This window comes from Pan paniscus, chromosome 3, assembly GCF_029289425.2.
Source record: "Pan paniscus chromosome 3, NHGRI_mPanPan1-v2.0_pri, whole genome shotgun sequence".
NCBI lineage: Eukaryota > Metazoa > Chordata > Mammalia > Primates > Hominidae > Pan > Pan paniscus.
Genome location: NC_073252.2, coordinates 57872458 through 57889048, shown reverse-complemented (window position 1 = coordinate 57889048; position 16591 = coordinate 57872458). Strand labels below are relative to the sequence as shown.

Here is a 16591-nt window from a genome sequence, read left to right as displayed (position 1 = left end):
AAAGAGTTCAAATGGAATTATGAACTCAAGGTGGCAAAGTTAAAGATTGCTCAGGCTGGTTGGCTAAGATATCAAGGTGGCCAATATAACTCAATGCAAAGTGTAAATAAGTGAAATGGGTGGGGTGGGGTGGGGTGGAGAGGGAAGAAGGAGAATTTTATTCGGGGCTTTCTGATCAAACACACTGCTTTATAACCTCTTGGTCAATGAAAGTGTTGGACAAAATGAGTGGTTTTATTACTTTTTTCCAATTGAAATTCCTTTTCAAATAAAATAATCACATCTAAAAATACAATAAACAAAAAAGAAATATTAGATTAGAGTTGAGGCTTTACAGCATTATCTGCCCCTACCTACTTTTCCTCTGTACACTCTGAGTGTGCCTCTCAGGCCCCATGGCTCTGGAAAGCACCACTTGAAACTACCCAAACAGATCATCCCTAAGATTTTTTTTTTTTACTCTACCATTCAGATATGTAAAGATAGGAAGTCCAACACTGCTCTCAAAAACAATTGTTACTATTTAAAGGGAGAGAGAGAAATAATGTCCTAAAATTTGCACTTGATGAATATTAAGAAAGGCAACATATTAGAAGGACATATGTATTAGTCCATTCCTACTTTGCTATAAAGACATACCTGAAACTGGGTAATTTATAAAGAAATGAGGTTTAATTTGCTCATGGTTTTGTGGGTTGTATAAGTGTCTGCTTCTGGGGAGGCCTCAGGAAACTTGCAATCATGTCAGAAGGCAAAGGGGAAGAAAACACGTTTTACATGGCCAGCAGGAGAGAGAGTGAGGGGGGAGGTGCCACATACCTTCCAACAACCAGTTCTCATGAGAACTCCATCACGAGACAGCACTAGGGAGATGGTGCTAAATGATTAAAAACTACCCCCATGATCCAATCACCTCTCTCCAGGTCCCCACTCCAACACTGGGGATCACGATTCAATATGAGATTTGGGTGGAGACACAGAGCCAAACCATATTAACATGTTTCAGTGTTTCCCCCACTGAGAGGAAACCAAGGTCTTCCTTGCTACTCAAAATGTGGTTCACACAACAGCATAACCCACCAGAAAGACAATATCTCAGGCCCCACATATACTAAGTTGGAATGTGCATTTTAATATGACTTCTAAATGATTCATTTTATTTTAGTGTTTGAAAAGCACTATGCATAAGCAATGGTTCTCAACTCTGGCTGTCCATTAGAATCTCTGGGAGAATTTTACAAAACACTGGTAGTGGGTCCCTGATATGGTTTGAATGCTTGTTCCCCCAAAATTTCATCTTAAAATATGATTCCCAATGTTGAAGCCTGGTGGGAGATGATTGAATCATGGGGGCAGATCCCTCATGAATGATTTAGCACCATCCCCTTCGTAATAAATGAGTTCTAGCTCAGTTCACATAAGACCTGGTTGTATAAAAGATTCTGGCACCTCCTCCTTCTCTCTGTTGCTCCTGCTTTCACCGTGGGTGGAAGCTTCCTGAGACCTCACCAGCCAGGCAGAGGCTGATGACATGCATCCTGTACAGCCTGCAGAAATTAAACCTCTTTTCTTTGTAATTACCCAGCCTCAGGTATTTCTTTACAGCAATGCAATAATGGACTAACACACACCCCATCCCCAGATATTCTATTTTAATTGATGTGTAGCGGGACCTTGATGGATTTATTTACAGTTTCCAGGTGTTGTAAAAATGCAGCCAGTGGTAAAAACCATCATTTTAAATAAAAAAGCAAAAAAAAACCTACTCAAGAAAACTAAGTCTCCTAGGCATAAACAAACAGAAGGGATGTTTCAGTCTACCCACAGGGGAAGAGATATGCATTGTGATTAATGAGTGTGACACTCTAGTAAGAAGTGTACATGTCACTTTAGAGAGATATGATAAGCCTCAATGGGATCTGTACTGGCATCATGAAGCAAGTGCCTGAAGTTGACAAAATTCATCTGACAAATTGATGGCTCACAGAAATAACACATTAACTATGAAAAATGAAGACATTGAATTAAATGAAGACAAAATAGTTACAAAGGATTTTGATTACCAGAACATGGATCATGAACACAAATGCATGCACTCTAGCCATGGGTAAAGTGCATCTCATGAAGGATAAACTTTAAAAAAAAAATAGATAAGGATTAATTTGTCTATGACAGATTCCCTTCAGGTTTCACACTCAAAAGAGATGTTGGCCCACAAAAGAGTTTCATGGAAACCAACCAGAGTGAAATCCTTAAGACAATTAATTCGGGAAAGGTATTGTGATGGTAGATCAGGCCACTGGTCCACTATGCTGTATACATAAAATTGCAAGACTTGAACGCTAGACTTCTGATTACACGGGAAGAGGGGCTGGTGATTTTTCAGCCAATGAGTATGAGGTGGCAAAGTTAGACTGGGCTCAGCCGGTAGAACAGAAACTCTTGTTTCACTGATCATGTAGCTAAATTTTCACATCACAAGAGAGAGGGCTTCTCTCACTTGGAGTCTCATATCTTGTGTGACTAGATCACTGTATGCGATTCCAGAATTCTATCCTCCCTTTCAACATAACTGGAGGCTTATGTGAATAAGGTAGGTATGCAGGAGGTACGATCCCCCAATAATCAAAGCTGTTTGTGTCCCTTGTCCTGATCAAACTTTTAGATGTTATTAAGGAGGTCTGCATGACCTAAAGATTGCTGTTCTTAAAAAAAAAAGCTAATTAATCTTGTGAGCACCTGCAGGGGTTAGGATAGGAAGTTAATAAATTACTTGACTACCCTTTACTGAAATAACGACATGCAAGCAAGCACGCATAGAGGAAAAAAAGGAAAAAGAAAAATAAGTAAAATGTATTATGGTTCCTGTAATAAAGGCTCAATTGCATGTATAGCCCACATTTATTTCAATGTTTAACATTAGAAGTGTTTAGGGACTTTATTTAGAAGTTGGTGATATTTTCTGACCAGAAATACGCCATAGGAACTTAACTCTTGTTTATATCAATGAACATATGGCAAAATTGTCTTTTTGCTTAAAGTTGCAGTTTCCAAGAACATACCAACAACTTTAAGTAAGGACTTACCGTGTGTGTAACAAAGGGTTCTGTTAGGTCCTAGTACTACTACTTAAGTACTAGTCATTGTTTACCTTGAGAACATGTTTGTAGTGAGTTCTGTATGTGTAGCTATATAAAACGATGAGATTTCTTCCAGTCTTTGCAGTCTCTTTAATGAATTACCTGTGATGTACATCACATTTCAGTTTAATGCTTGTTTAATAATAAAGCTTTTTTTTCTTTTTTTCTTAAATTATACTTTAAGTGTTAGGGTACACGTGCACAACGTGCAAGTTAGTTACATATGTATACATGTGCCATGTTGGTGTGCTGCACCCATTAATTCGTCACTTAACATTAGGTATTATCTCCTAATGCTATCCCTCCCCCCTCCCCCAACCCCACAACAGGCCCCGGTGTATGATGTTCCCCTTCCTGTGTCCATGTGTTTTCATTGTTCAATTCCCACCTATGAGTGAGAACATGTGGTGTTTGGTTTTTTGTCCTTGTGATAGTTTGCTGAGAATGATGGTTTCCAGCTTCATCCATGTCCCTACAAAGGACATGAACTCATTTTTATGGCTGCATAGTATTCCATGGCGTATATATGCCACAGTTTCTTAATCCATTCTATCATTGTAGGACATTTGGATTGGTTCCAAGTCTTTGCTATTGTGAATAGTGCTGCAATAAACATATGTGTGCATGTGTCTTTATAGCAGCATGATTTATAATCCTTTGGGTATATTCCCAGTAATGGGATTGCTGGGTCAAATGGTATTTCTAGTTCTAGATCCCTGAGGAATTGCCATACTGACTTCCACAATGGTTGAACTAGTTTACAGTCCCACAAACAGTGTAAAAGTGTTCCCATTTCTCCACATCCTCTCCAGCACCTGTTGTTTCCTGACTTTTTAATGATTGCCATTCTAACTGGTGTGAGATGATATCTCATTGTGGTTTTGATTTGCATTTCTCTGATGGCCAGTGATGATGAGCATTTTTTCATGTGTCTTTTGGCTGCATAAATGTCTTCTTTTGAGAAGTGTCTGTTCATATCTGTCACCCACTTTTTGATGGGGTTGTTTGTTTTTTTCTTGTAAATTTGTTTGTGTTCATTGTAGATTCTGGATATTGGCCCTTTGTCAGATAAGTAGATTGCCAAAATTTTCTCCCATTCTGTAGGTTACATGTTGAATCTGATGGTAGTTTCTTTTGCTGTGCAGAAGCTCTTTAGTTTAATTAGATCCCATTTGTCAATTTTGGCTTTTGTTGCTGTTTTTTTTTTCTTTTCTACAATTTTGGAGAGGTTTTCGATGCTGGCAGGAGACTTTGTCTTTAATTATATTTCCTCAACATCCAAAGACTACTTCAGAAGATGTATTCAATTTTTGGATTGGGGAGGAGAGGTGGAGCAAGATGACAGAATGGAAAGCTCCATGGATTACCCCTCTGGCAAGGACACCAATTTAACAACTATCTACAAAGAAAAAAAAAAACCTTCATAACAACTGAAAATCAGGTGAGCACTCATATACCTGGTTTTAACTTTATGTCACTGAAAGAGGCACTGGAAAGATAGAAAAAAACAGTCGTGAATTGCTGACACCACCCTTCCCTACTCCGACAGCGGTGGGTTGGTGTGTAGAGCATCTCTGGGTTCTGGGGGAGGGAGAACACAGCAATTGTGAGGCATTGAACTCAGTGTTGTCCTGTTAGAGCAGAAAGGAAAATCAGACCAAACTCAGCTGACACCTGCGCAAAAAGGGAGCATTTAAACCACCCTAGCCAGAGGGGAATCTCCAATCCCAGTAGTCCAAATTTTAGTGCCAGAAAACCTCACCACCGAGGGATAAAGTACTCTGGGTCTCTAAGTAAACTTAAAAGTCAGTCTAGGCCATAAGGACTGCAACACTTAGGTGAGTCCTAGGACTGAATTAGGCCCAGAGACAGTGGACTGAGAGGGCATGTGACCTACTGCGATGCCATGAGTCAAGAAAGTGATGGTGCCACCCCTCCTGTAACTCCAGGCTTCACAGCTTGTGGCTCCAAAAGAGACCCCTTCCTTCTGCCTAAAAAAGGATAGGGAAGAGCAGGGAAGACTTTGTCTTGCATCTTGGATACCAGCTCAGCCACAGCAAGATAGGGCACCTAGGTCAGAGTCATGAGGACCCCATTCCAGGTCCTGGTTCCCAGATGACATTTCTAGACATGCCCTGAGCCAGAGGGGAACCCTCCGCCTTGAAGGAAAGGACCCAGTCCTGCCATCATTCATCACCTACTAACTGAAAAGCCCTTGGGCCATGAATAACCAGCAACGATACACAGGTACAATATTGAGGGCCTTGGGTGAGCTTCTGAGGCTTGCTGGCTTCCACTGTCACACCCCTGTGTGCAGCTGGGAATAGAGCACCAGACAGGCTCTTGGGGCCCCCAACTCTAGGATGTGACTCTTGGATGGCATTTTGGGATCTGCCCTGGGCCAGATGGGAGCTCACTGCCCTGAAGTGTGAGTCCCAGGCCAGACAGGATACACCAAAAAACTGACTTAAGATACCTAGGGCCTTAAGGAAACATCAGTGTGGTCTGGCAGTACTCCTCATGGCCAAGTGTGGTGGTGGCTATGGGGCAAGTCTCCTCTGCCTTTGGAAAGAGAAGGGAAGAATGGGGTATCCATTCCCTCAAGCTCAGAAGAGATGTTGGCCCACAACAGAGTTTCATGGAAACCAACTAGAGTGAAATCTTATGGTTTGAGTGCCAGCTCAGCTGCAGTACAATAGGACACCAGGTAGACCTCTAAGGATTTTTATTCTAGTCCCTGACTCCCTGAGGGTACTTCTGGATCCACCCAGGGCCTGGGGATCTTGCCACTCTGAAGGAAAAGACACAGACCTGGATGGCTTTGCCACCTGCTGGTTGTAGAGCTGTGGGACCTTGAGTGAGCATAGGCAGTAGCCAGGGAATGGTTGCAGCAGGCCTTGGGTGAGATCCAGTGGTCTACAGGTTTCAGGTCTGACCCAGTGTAGTTACAGTGGTGGTGGCCACAGAGGTGCTTGTGTCACTCCACCCCCAGCTCCAGGTGCCTCAGAACAGAGAGATGCAGAGATTCTGCATGTTTGGGAGAAAGTAAGAGAAGAGTACAAGAACCTCTGCCTGTTAATCCAGAGACTTCTCCCCAATCTTGTCCAGGACCATCAAGGTAGTACTTCTACAAGCCTGCATCAACCACAGTGTTACTGGGCTTGGGATGCCCCGTAACACAGAAACAGCTCAGATCACAACACACGAGTCTTTTCAAATATCTGGAAAGCCTTTTCAAGAAAGACAGCTACAAATAAGCTAAGACTGTGAAGACTACAATAAATACCTAACCCTTCAATGCCCAGATACCAAGAACATCTGCTAGCACCATCCAGGAAAATATGACCTTACCAAATGAAGTAAATAGAGTACCAAGGAACAATCCTGGAGAAACAGAGATATATAACCTTTCAGACAAATAATTCAAAATAGCTGTGTTAGGGAAACTCAAAATTCAAGACAACACAGAGAAGGAATTCAGAATTCTATCAGATAAATTTAACAAAGAGATTAAAATAATTAAAAAGAATTAAGCAGAAATGAAATTCTGGAGTAAAAAAAATGCAGTTGACATGCTGAAGAATGTATCAGAGTCCTTTAGTAGCAGAATTTGATCAAGCAAAAGAAAAAGTTAGTAAGTCTGAAGACAGGCCATTTGAAAATACACAATCAGAAGAGACAAAAGAAGAAAAATAAAAAACCATAAAATATGCCTATATGACCTAAAAAACAGACTCAAAAGGGGAAATCTGAGAGTTATTGGCCTTAAAGAGGAGGCTGAGAAAGAGATAGGTGTAGAAAGTTTATTCAAAGGGATAAATATTAACAGAGAACTTCCCAAACCTAGAGAAAGACATCAATATCCAAGTACAAGAAGTTTATAGAACACTAAGTAGATTTAACCCAACTACCTCAAGGCATTTAATAATCAAATTCCCAAAGGCCACATATAAAGAGAGGATCCTAAAAGCAGCAAGATAAAAGAAATAAATAACATACAAATGGCACTCCAACACGTCTGGAAGCAGACTTTTCAGTGGAAACCTTACAGGCCAGGAGAGAGTGACATGACATATTTAAAGTGCTGAATGAAGAACAAAAACAAAAAACCTTTTACCGTAGAATACTGTATCTGGCAAAAATATCCTTCAAACATAAAGGAGAAATAAAAACTTTCCTAGAAAAACAAAACCTGGGTATTTCATCAACACCAGACCTGTCTTATAAGAAATGCTAAGGTGAGTATTTCAATCAGAAAGAAAAGGACATTAATGAGCAATAAATATTCACCTGATGGTAATAAAACTTACGGTAAGAGTAAGTTCACAGACAAAAAAGAATATTATAACACTGCAATTGTGTTGCGTAAGCTAGTCTTTTCCTAAGTAAAAAGACTAAATGATGAACTAATCAAAAATAATAACTGCAAATTTTCAAGACATAGTACAATAAGATATAAATAGAAACAGCAAAATATTAGAAAGCTGGAGGATGAAGCTAAGGTGAGTTTTTATTAGTTTTCTTTTTGCTTGTTCTTGTATTTGTTTATGCAAATAGTGTTAAGTTGTTATCAGGTTAAAAAATGGGTTATGAGATAGTATTTATAAGCCACATGGTAACCTCAAACCAAAAACCATACAATGAATACACACAAAAATAAAAACCAAGAATGTTAAGTGAAATAAGCCAGGCACAAAAGACAAACATCACATGTTCTCACTTATTTGTGGGATCAAAAAAATCAAAACAATTGAACTCATGGATATAGAGTGTAGAGGGAATATTACCAGAGGCTGGGAGGGATAGTTGGGAAAGGGGTGTGGAGGAGGTGGGGATGGTTAATGGGTATAAAAAATAGAAAGAATAAGACCTATCATTTGGTAGCAGAACTGGATAACTATAATCAATAATGACTTAACCATACATTTTAAAATAATGAGTGCAATTGGGTTGTTTGCAACTCAATGGAGAAATTGCTTGAGGGGATGGATACCCCATTCTTCATGATGTGCTTATTTCACATAGCATGCCTGTATCGAAACATCACATGTACCCTGTAAATATATACATCTACTATGTACCCATAAAAATAAAAATAAATAAATAAATAAATAAAACAAAAAAAATTTGTGGATTGGGGAGGATGTGGTTAGTTACCTTTTTCAAGGTAGGTTAACCAGTCTTCTACCTTCGTCAAATGTAGGAGGTCAGCTGTCATGCTACCTGCTCACAAAAGTTCTCAGCTACTTGGAAATCCATCATCAAACATAATTCCTTCTGTAATGTAGTATCAAGCATTACAATGTGCCAATAATAATTTTCCAGGTTTCTTCTGGTATTTTCCTATAAAGTTTCCTATTTTTTAACAGAATATCCTTGTACTTTGATAGTTGTCTGGCCTTGGCTTCCTCCTACCTTTTCAGATTTTGATAAATCAATTGAGTTATTTTGTGGGAATATAATATTTTTCTTGGTAATCATAAGGGCATTACAAGGCTGTCCAATAACAGGAAGAAAACAGTATTACTGATTTTTTTTCCATCTGGCACATCTTTTAGAAGGCTAGATTTAATTAACCAGGGCTATTAGCAAAATTTTTGATTTTTTCTTTCTTTCTCTCTTTCTTTCCCTTTATCCCTACTTAGATATTTCTCTCAGATCTAAGGTTATTTTCTCCAAATCCTCCTTGTGAGACTTCTTTCCCATAATATACCTTAAAGCTTTTCCTACCTAATTCCAAAGATAAGTTGCCAGCCATCCTTGAATCAGGCCCTTATCATGTTTTTAGATCCCATCCTTTTTTTAAAAAAAATTATGTTAGGTATTATGATTTGTGGGTCTGAAAGACAATCCTGCCCACTAAAAAATCTGATCTACCTCAAAAGATTGGGTTTCCCCAAATCATAAATCTTGCCCATAATCAATAATTACTCATTATTTCTAGAATATTATAATTAAAAACATAAGTGAAGCAGGGAGAAATCCAGAATCTCTAATGCAGTTCCCCTGTCCTTTCATTCCACAATGCTCCAACTCAGATTAGAGTATTAAGTCTTAAAGTTATGTTTGTAGTCAAATCATTTACACAGAGGATACTTTATGCAGCATCTCCATTTATATTCAAACAGTTATCAGCTTAGGGAACATTATCCAGGAAGTCATACTCCATAAATCTGTATGCTCTAAGCTTACTTAAATAATCCTACACAATTAGGGGCATTATGCTAAAAGAAAACCATAGAAACATTCACTTGCTGAAAAATATCTTCAAACTGTCTGTCTGGAGGTCTACCATTAGTGCATTTCCTGGGAGATTTTTTTCCAGCTTTTATTTTATATTTGGGGGTAAATCTGCAGGGCTGTGACATGGGTGAATTGTGTGATGCTGAGGATTGAGATATGATTGATCTTGTCACCCAGGTAGTAAGCATAGTACACAATAGGTACTTTTTCAATCCTTGTCCTCCTCCCCACTCTACTTGTCCCCATTGTCTATTGTTCTCATCCTTATGTCCATGTATAAACAATGTTTAGCTTCCACTTCTATATAAGAATATGTGGTATTTGGTTTTCTGCATTCATTTGCTTAGGATAATGGCCTCCAGATGCATCCATGTTGCTGCAAAGAACATGATTTCATTCTTTTTTAATGCCTGTGTAGTGTTCCATTGTGTATATGTACCACATTTTCTTTATCCAATCCACCGTTGATGGGTACCTAGGTTGATTCCACATTTTTGCTACTGTGAATAGCGCTGCAATGAACATACAAGTGCATGTGTATTTTTGGTAGAATGATTTATTTTCCTTTGTGTATACCCAGTAATGGAATTGCTGGGTTGGATGGTAGTTCCATTTTTAGTTCTTTGAGAAATCTCCAAACTGAATTCCACAGTGCCTGAACTAATTTACATTCCCACCAAAATTTTATGTGTTTCCTTTTCCCTACAGCCTCACCAACCTCTGATTGCTTTTGTTTTGTTTTGATTTTTAATAATAGTCATTCTGACTGTACCAATCCTACAAAACTCTTCAAGGAGGAAGGACTCCTCCCTAATTCATCCTACAAAGGCAGCATCATCCCAGTAACAAAATCTAGCAAAGACACAATGAAAAAAGAAAACTACAGACCAGTATATCTGTTGAACGTAAACACAAAAGTCCTCAACAAAATGCTGCCAACCAAATCCAATAGCACATCAAAAAGTTAATTCACCCTGATCAAGCAGGCTTTATCCCCGGAATGCAAAGTTGATTCAACATACACAAAATCAATAAATGTGATTCACTGCATAAACAGAAGTATAAACAAAAACTGTATCATCATCTCAGTAGACACAGAGAAAGTGTTTGATAAAATCCAATATTCTTTCATAATAAAAAGTCTTAATAAAGTAGACATCAAAGGAACATACCTCAAAATAACAAAAGCCATCTATGCCAAACCCACAGCTGACATCACACAACAGGCAAAAGCTGGGAGCATTCCCCTTAAGAATTGAAACAAGACAAGAACACCCACCTTTACTACTCTGATTCAACATATTACTGGAGTCCTAGCAGGAGCAATAAGTCAGGAGAAAGAAATGAAATTCATCCAAACAGGAAATGAAAAAGTCAAATTATCTCTCTTTACCAACAAAATGATTCTATAGTTAGAAAACCCTAAATACTTCACCAAAAGGCTCCTAGAACTGATAAACAACTTCAGTAAAGTTTCAGGATACAAAATTAATGTACAAAAATTAGTAGCATTTCTATACACTAATAATATTTAAGCTGAGAGTCCAATCAAGAACAAAATCCTGTTTACCATAGCCATACACAAAATAAAATACCTAGGAATACATCTAACCAAGGTGGTGAAGAATCTCTACAAGGAGAACTGCAAAACACTGCTGAAAAAATGGAAAATCATTCTATGCTAATGGATCAAAAGAAATAATATTGTTAAAATTGTCACACTGACAAAAGTAATTTAAAGATTCAACATTGTTCCTATCAAACTACTAATGACACTTTCCAGAGAATTAGAAAAAAACTATGCTAACATTTATATGGAACCAAAAAATAACAAAAATAGCCAAAGCAATTCTAAGAAAAAAAAAAAAAAAACAAAGCCAGCGACATCACATTACCCAACTTGACTACCATAAGGCTACAGTAACCAAAACAGCATAGTACTTGTACAAAAACAGATACATAGATGAAAGGAACAGAATAGAGAGCCCCAAAATAAGGCCACAAATCTACAACCATCTGATCTTCGGCAAAGTTGACAAAAGCAGTAGGGAAAGGACTCCTTATTTAATAAATGGTGCTGGGATAGCTGACTATCCACATGTAGGAGAAGAAAACTGGACCCCTACCTATTACCATATACAAAAATTAATTCAGGATGGATTAAAGACTTAAACATAACATGTCAAACTATAAAAATTCTAGAAGAAAACCTACAAAGTACCCTTCTGGAAGATGACCCTTGGCAAAGAATTTATGGCTAAGTCCTCAAAAGAAAATGCAACAAAAATAAAAATTGATAATTGGTACCTAATTAAACTAAAGGGATTCTGCACAGGAAAAGAAACTATCAACAGAGTAAACAGACAACATACAGAATGGGATAAAATATTTATAACTATGCATCTGACAAAGGACTAACATTCAGAATCTATAAGGAACTTAAGCAACTCAGGCTAAAAAAAAAAAAACCTCATTAAAAAGTGGGCAAACGATATAAACAGACACTTCTAAAAAGAAGACATATAGGGAGATTTGATCAGTCTATCTTCTTTCTTTCCCTGGGGTGTCCCACCAGGAATGAGAGCGAATGGATTGCAGAGCTGTGGTGTACACATTTTCCAATCTTCTTCAAGTGTGTATGATTTAAAAGCATGCATTGGAATGAACCTGCAAATAAATCTAAATCAATCACTTGAAGTCATCCAATAATGCTTGAAAATATGGCAATTTTATTTAGATCATAAAATATATGTCTTATAAGTTATTGTGAACATGAATGAAGTTTGTGATACTGTAGATGAATATTTAGTTAAACAAACAATGCATGAAGGCAGTAATTAACACAAAAGTCCACGAAATGTGGTGGATAGGATTATGGACTACATGAGGAGTCCTGAGCTCTAGTTCTGCTCATTTCATGCCAGCCTAGGGTGACTAACAAGACTTCTTTTTAGTACATCTTCCTCTTTTGTTAAAAAAAAACCATAAATTAATGATCACTAGATTGTTTTTCTATGAGTCTTCAGAAATTTTATTATTGATATCTAGATGTAATGACAAATACCATATTTAACTAGGAAACTTTATATTAAAATACATGCATCTCATGCCCCACTTCAGATCTACTTAGTCAGAACCTTCAATGTGAAGTCCTAGAATCCATGTATTTTTAAGTATGTCTGGATAAATCAGATGATTAATTACACTTTAAAACTACCTACATAAGTCAATATTGAAGACATGTTTATTAAATATATATGTGAAAAAGCAAAGAGGGCAGAATATATAATTCATGGAGTATAGAATTAGTGTGCTATGAGTTATTCAAATGGACAAAGAGGAACTGAGAAACTTGACAGAATAAAAGAATGGTTTATGTTGAAAACAAATTACATCAATACAGACTAGTTGGAACAAGTTTTCTTCAGCCATAAAATTAATATGTACTATGTATATATATTTATATGGGTAAATAATAATTTTAGGCTGCATATTGTCCAAACCAAGGAAAATAATACTCACTTATACTTTTCACATGGACTATAAGTTGAAGGGAAAATGAATATATTTTAGAACATCAAAAAATGCAAGGAGAATAGTAAAACCATGTTACTTGGAGAGCAATTGGGGCATTGAAGTTGGTTAATACGGGAAAGAGAAAACCAACATGAAATGCAAACATATTCTTTAATGTTTCTTCCAAAGGGCCAAAATATGAACAAGGTATTTCCTTCAGTTCCTCTGCTCCACTGTGCTCAGAATAAGGACATGATGGTCTATCCATATTAATCACATTCTTATCTTCTCTCCTCACTAATGTATCCTGAGTCAAGTGTCCAGCCCTGGCCCATTCGATCACCTCCAGGAATGTGGAATTTCATGGCACAGACTTGGATGTTGGTGAGTATGCCTGCGGTAAGAGTTTAAATAACTATGGGTGTGATCTACATGGATGAATGAATTAGTTGAGCTAATGGGGAAAGGTTTTACCTCAGAAACAAGGAAAATTTTTCAAATAACTAAAGGTCTCCAGAGAGAAATAGGAGGAAGTTTCTGACTTGCAAAGAAGATTGGAAAAGATGGAATCTAGAGTCCTTTTATGAGAGTCTGTATTTCAATTTCATTATTAAATAGGAAAGTATTAAACATGTAAACACAATAAAAGTCCATTTCCACAGGCTAAGAAATCTATTTTGTTTAGCCAAAATATCCATTTGAAATTGTACATAGCTTTTAGAATAAATATAGATATTTATACATTTCATTATTAATAGCACCAAAGATCAGAACACGGTGGTGAATAACATTTAACTGTAAAAATTAAATGTCAGAAAAAAATTACATTTTTAAATAATGTATGAGTAACTATTCAGTACAAATAATAAAACATTTTCTCTTTCTGAAAAATACTATTATTGATTTTAAAATGTATGCCTTCCGTAGCACTGATGCATAACTCTAAGAAAAATGTAGTAATTCGTGGACAAAACTACCTATTTAATTTATTTTGACAGTATGTTGTTTATAGAGAAATATTCTAATTCACCACAGTGAATTTTGCTACTTTGACTTTCATAAGCAAACATTTATAGGCATTCTTAAAATGCAAATAAATGGCTATTTTAGTCACTATTCCTGCACTCTTTCACTTATTCTAGAGAAAAGTGGGCTAAACTATTTTAACCATGACTGAGAATAGCTGCTTGCAGACGCTCACTCAGAATTCGAACATTCCTTCCTCTATGTAGTCATTATTTACTACACTGAGTCTCTTTCACGAGCCCAAAATTCCAAATCTATGTACTCCTAAAATTGCAACTTACTGATTTAGGTCCAGAAGACATGTATGGATAGTATACAACTATGCGTTTGCTGCATAGTGATGGGTCATAATGAAATACTAGCAATTTAGCATATTGTTTGTAATTATTACTGGATTGTGTAAGTTCTGTTTGAGCCTCATAATTTTATTGGCCTTATGCATTTTAATAATTTTACTTCAATTTTCTTCAATTCCATTTTGTGAATAGGACTTTCTAAAGGCTTTTATATAAGGATACTGTGGTGTCTTCATGGAAAATTTAGAGGATGTTATGAAACATCCATCCAGTTCACATCCATATTTCTTTAAACTCTCACTGAAGGTGCAGCTACCAATACTCACATTTTTACCATAGGATTCTGCATTCCTGGACATGATTGAGTGGACCAGGGTTGGACACTTGACTCAAGATGGATTAATGAAGAGAGAAGATAAGAATGTGATAAATGTGGAGAATCATGATCTCATCATCTCGGGGGAAGTGGATCAGGAAAATAAAAGGAAGTAAAAGAGAAAGAAAAAGAAAGCTGATCTGCAAACAAACATGAATGTACCAGATGCCTGGTGAGTAGCAAAAAGATAAAACAGAAGCAGATTCTGGCTGTGGATTCTTATGTTTTGCAAACTTTTCTTAGGTCCCTCGGCATTTCTGAATTAAGGTTTCCATGAGACACCTCAGTGTCCTTATAAAAAGGCACTTTTTTTTCTTGACCTGATTTAAATTATTTCCCATTATTTACATTCACAACATCCTGTAACAATGCTTATTTATATATCCTTAGGACTGTAGTATGAACTTTATTTATATCAGTTGACTTAATCCTCAATCAGAATAGTAAACTGGGTATTAACCTCATTCTCCAGAGGAAGATGAAACATATGACTATGAAGCATTTAGAGCAGTGCCCAACATATGCTAAGCCCTATGTCAGTATGGGCTGTTATCACTACCCTGCTTAACTGAGAGTCTCTTCAGGTCAGGTCATAGTCTGATTTTATTCTGTACTTCATTTCCACTTCTGATGCAAATCATTTTCCTTTGATACATTTTGAATCAGTAGTAGTTATAAAATATATGATCAGACCCCCAAAATTGAGAATTCCTGAGTAATAATATAAATATGTGAGCTTACAGGCAGTATTTTGTGTATATGTGGTAGTGGTGTGTGTGTGTGTGTGTGAGAGAGAGAGAGGCTGTATGTTCTTTTGTGTCTCTTTCCTCTATCTCACAAGATTTTTATAATGGGGTTTAATTTAGACACTATATCTCAAATAATATAAAATTTTTATAATATCTAGATAGTATGTGTGCTATTATAAACACCTTATAACTGAACTTATAAATATATTTGCATAATTAATGTCTTTTTTACATATTACACTATAAGGAATAATTCTCATTAAATATGCGTAAAATAAAGTTCTAGGTTAATTCTGCTATTAGTCAACCTAGGGGGTGAATCCATATCTTTGGATTTAAAAATTCATGTTATTTCCAATTATTTTGGAACATTTGTTTTTTTAAAGAAAACTTCATAAATTAGTAAAATATTAGTATGTTAAATAAAGGTATTAAGCAAGGAATACATATTTCAGATTAAGGAAGCCAAACAGGGATACTTATTGCATAGTTACCACATACCAGGCATTGTGCCAAGGGATCCTACATGGGAGTTTTCATTCGATCTTCAAATCAAACTATGTGGACCATGCCATCTATCACAGAGCAGTGCTAGGAGCAAGCAGATAATGGTTGGTTCCATAAGTGATTCTGAGTCTCAGAAAGATCATTATGGATTATTTTCAATCATGATTCAGTTAGTGTTGCCTGTTTACTGTTAGTACAAAATGTCTCATGGCCAAGCAATGTATAAATAAAGCAGCCTTAGGCTATTGAGTTGGGAGAATTACCTAGGTTTCTGAGTTTGGGTTTGGGCCAAGAAAATGTGAAATCTCTCAAAACTAATCCCACCTTCTACAGGCTCCTATCTTGACGGGTCCATCCTGCATGGAAACATGCATGCTTTTCATCTCTCCTGACTGTAATTTAAGAGTAAACAACCACTACTACACCATCTGCAGTAGCAGTCCAATGTCATTCTCATGGAGCCAACAGATATTGTAATAGCACTGCTTAAGAACCAGAAAACACCAATGATGCACTTCTCTCTTTGAGGTAAGAAAAGTTTTTTTTTTCATGAAAGAATATCTTAGAAAGTAAAGCATGCATAGAATTTTCATTTAACTTTTTACTGCCCAAACTAACATCCCAATTTATATATATATACAGGGGTGGTAATTTTGGCAGTGTGGGACCAACACCTCCTTTAATAGAGCATTATGCATATTTCAGATTCTAAGGACATAGAGCATGCAAGAATCCTGC

The 16591-nt window shown here is 36.8% G+C and overlaps 1 long non-coding RNA gene across 3 annotated transcripts in view; it reads left to right on the top strand.

Moving 5' to 3' along the window:
* Positions 1–14498: 14498 nt before the first annotated feature.
* The window catches only part of LOC117979981 (uncharacterized), a 37062-nt gene continuing 34969 nt past the window's right edge, over positions 14499–16591 (top strand). For all 3 annotated transcript variants that reach the window (XR_004671086.3, XR_004671085.3, XR_004671087.3), the window contains exons 1-2: positions 14499–14769; positions 16187–16381. This is a non-coding gene — a long non-coding RNA (uncharacterized LOC117979981). The remainder of the gene's footprint in view (positions 14770–16186; positions 16382–16591) is intronic.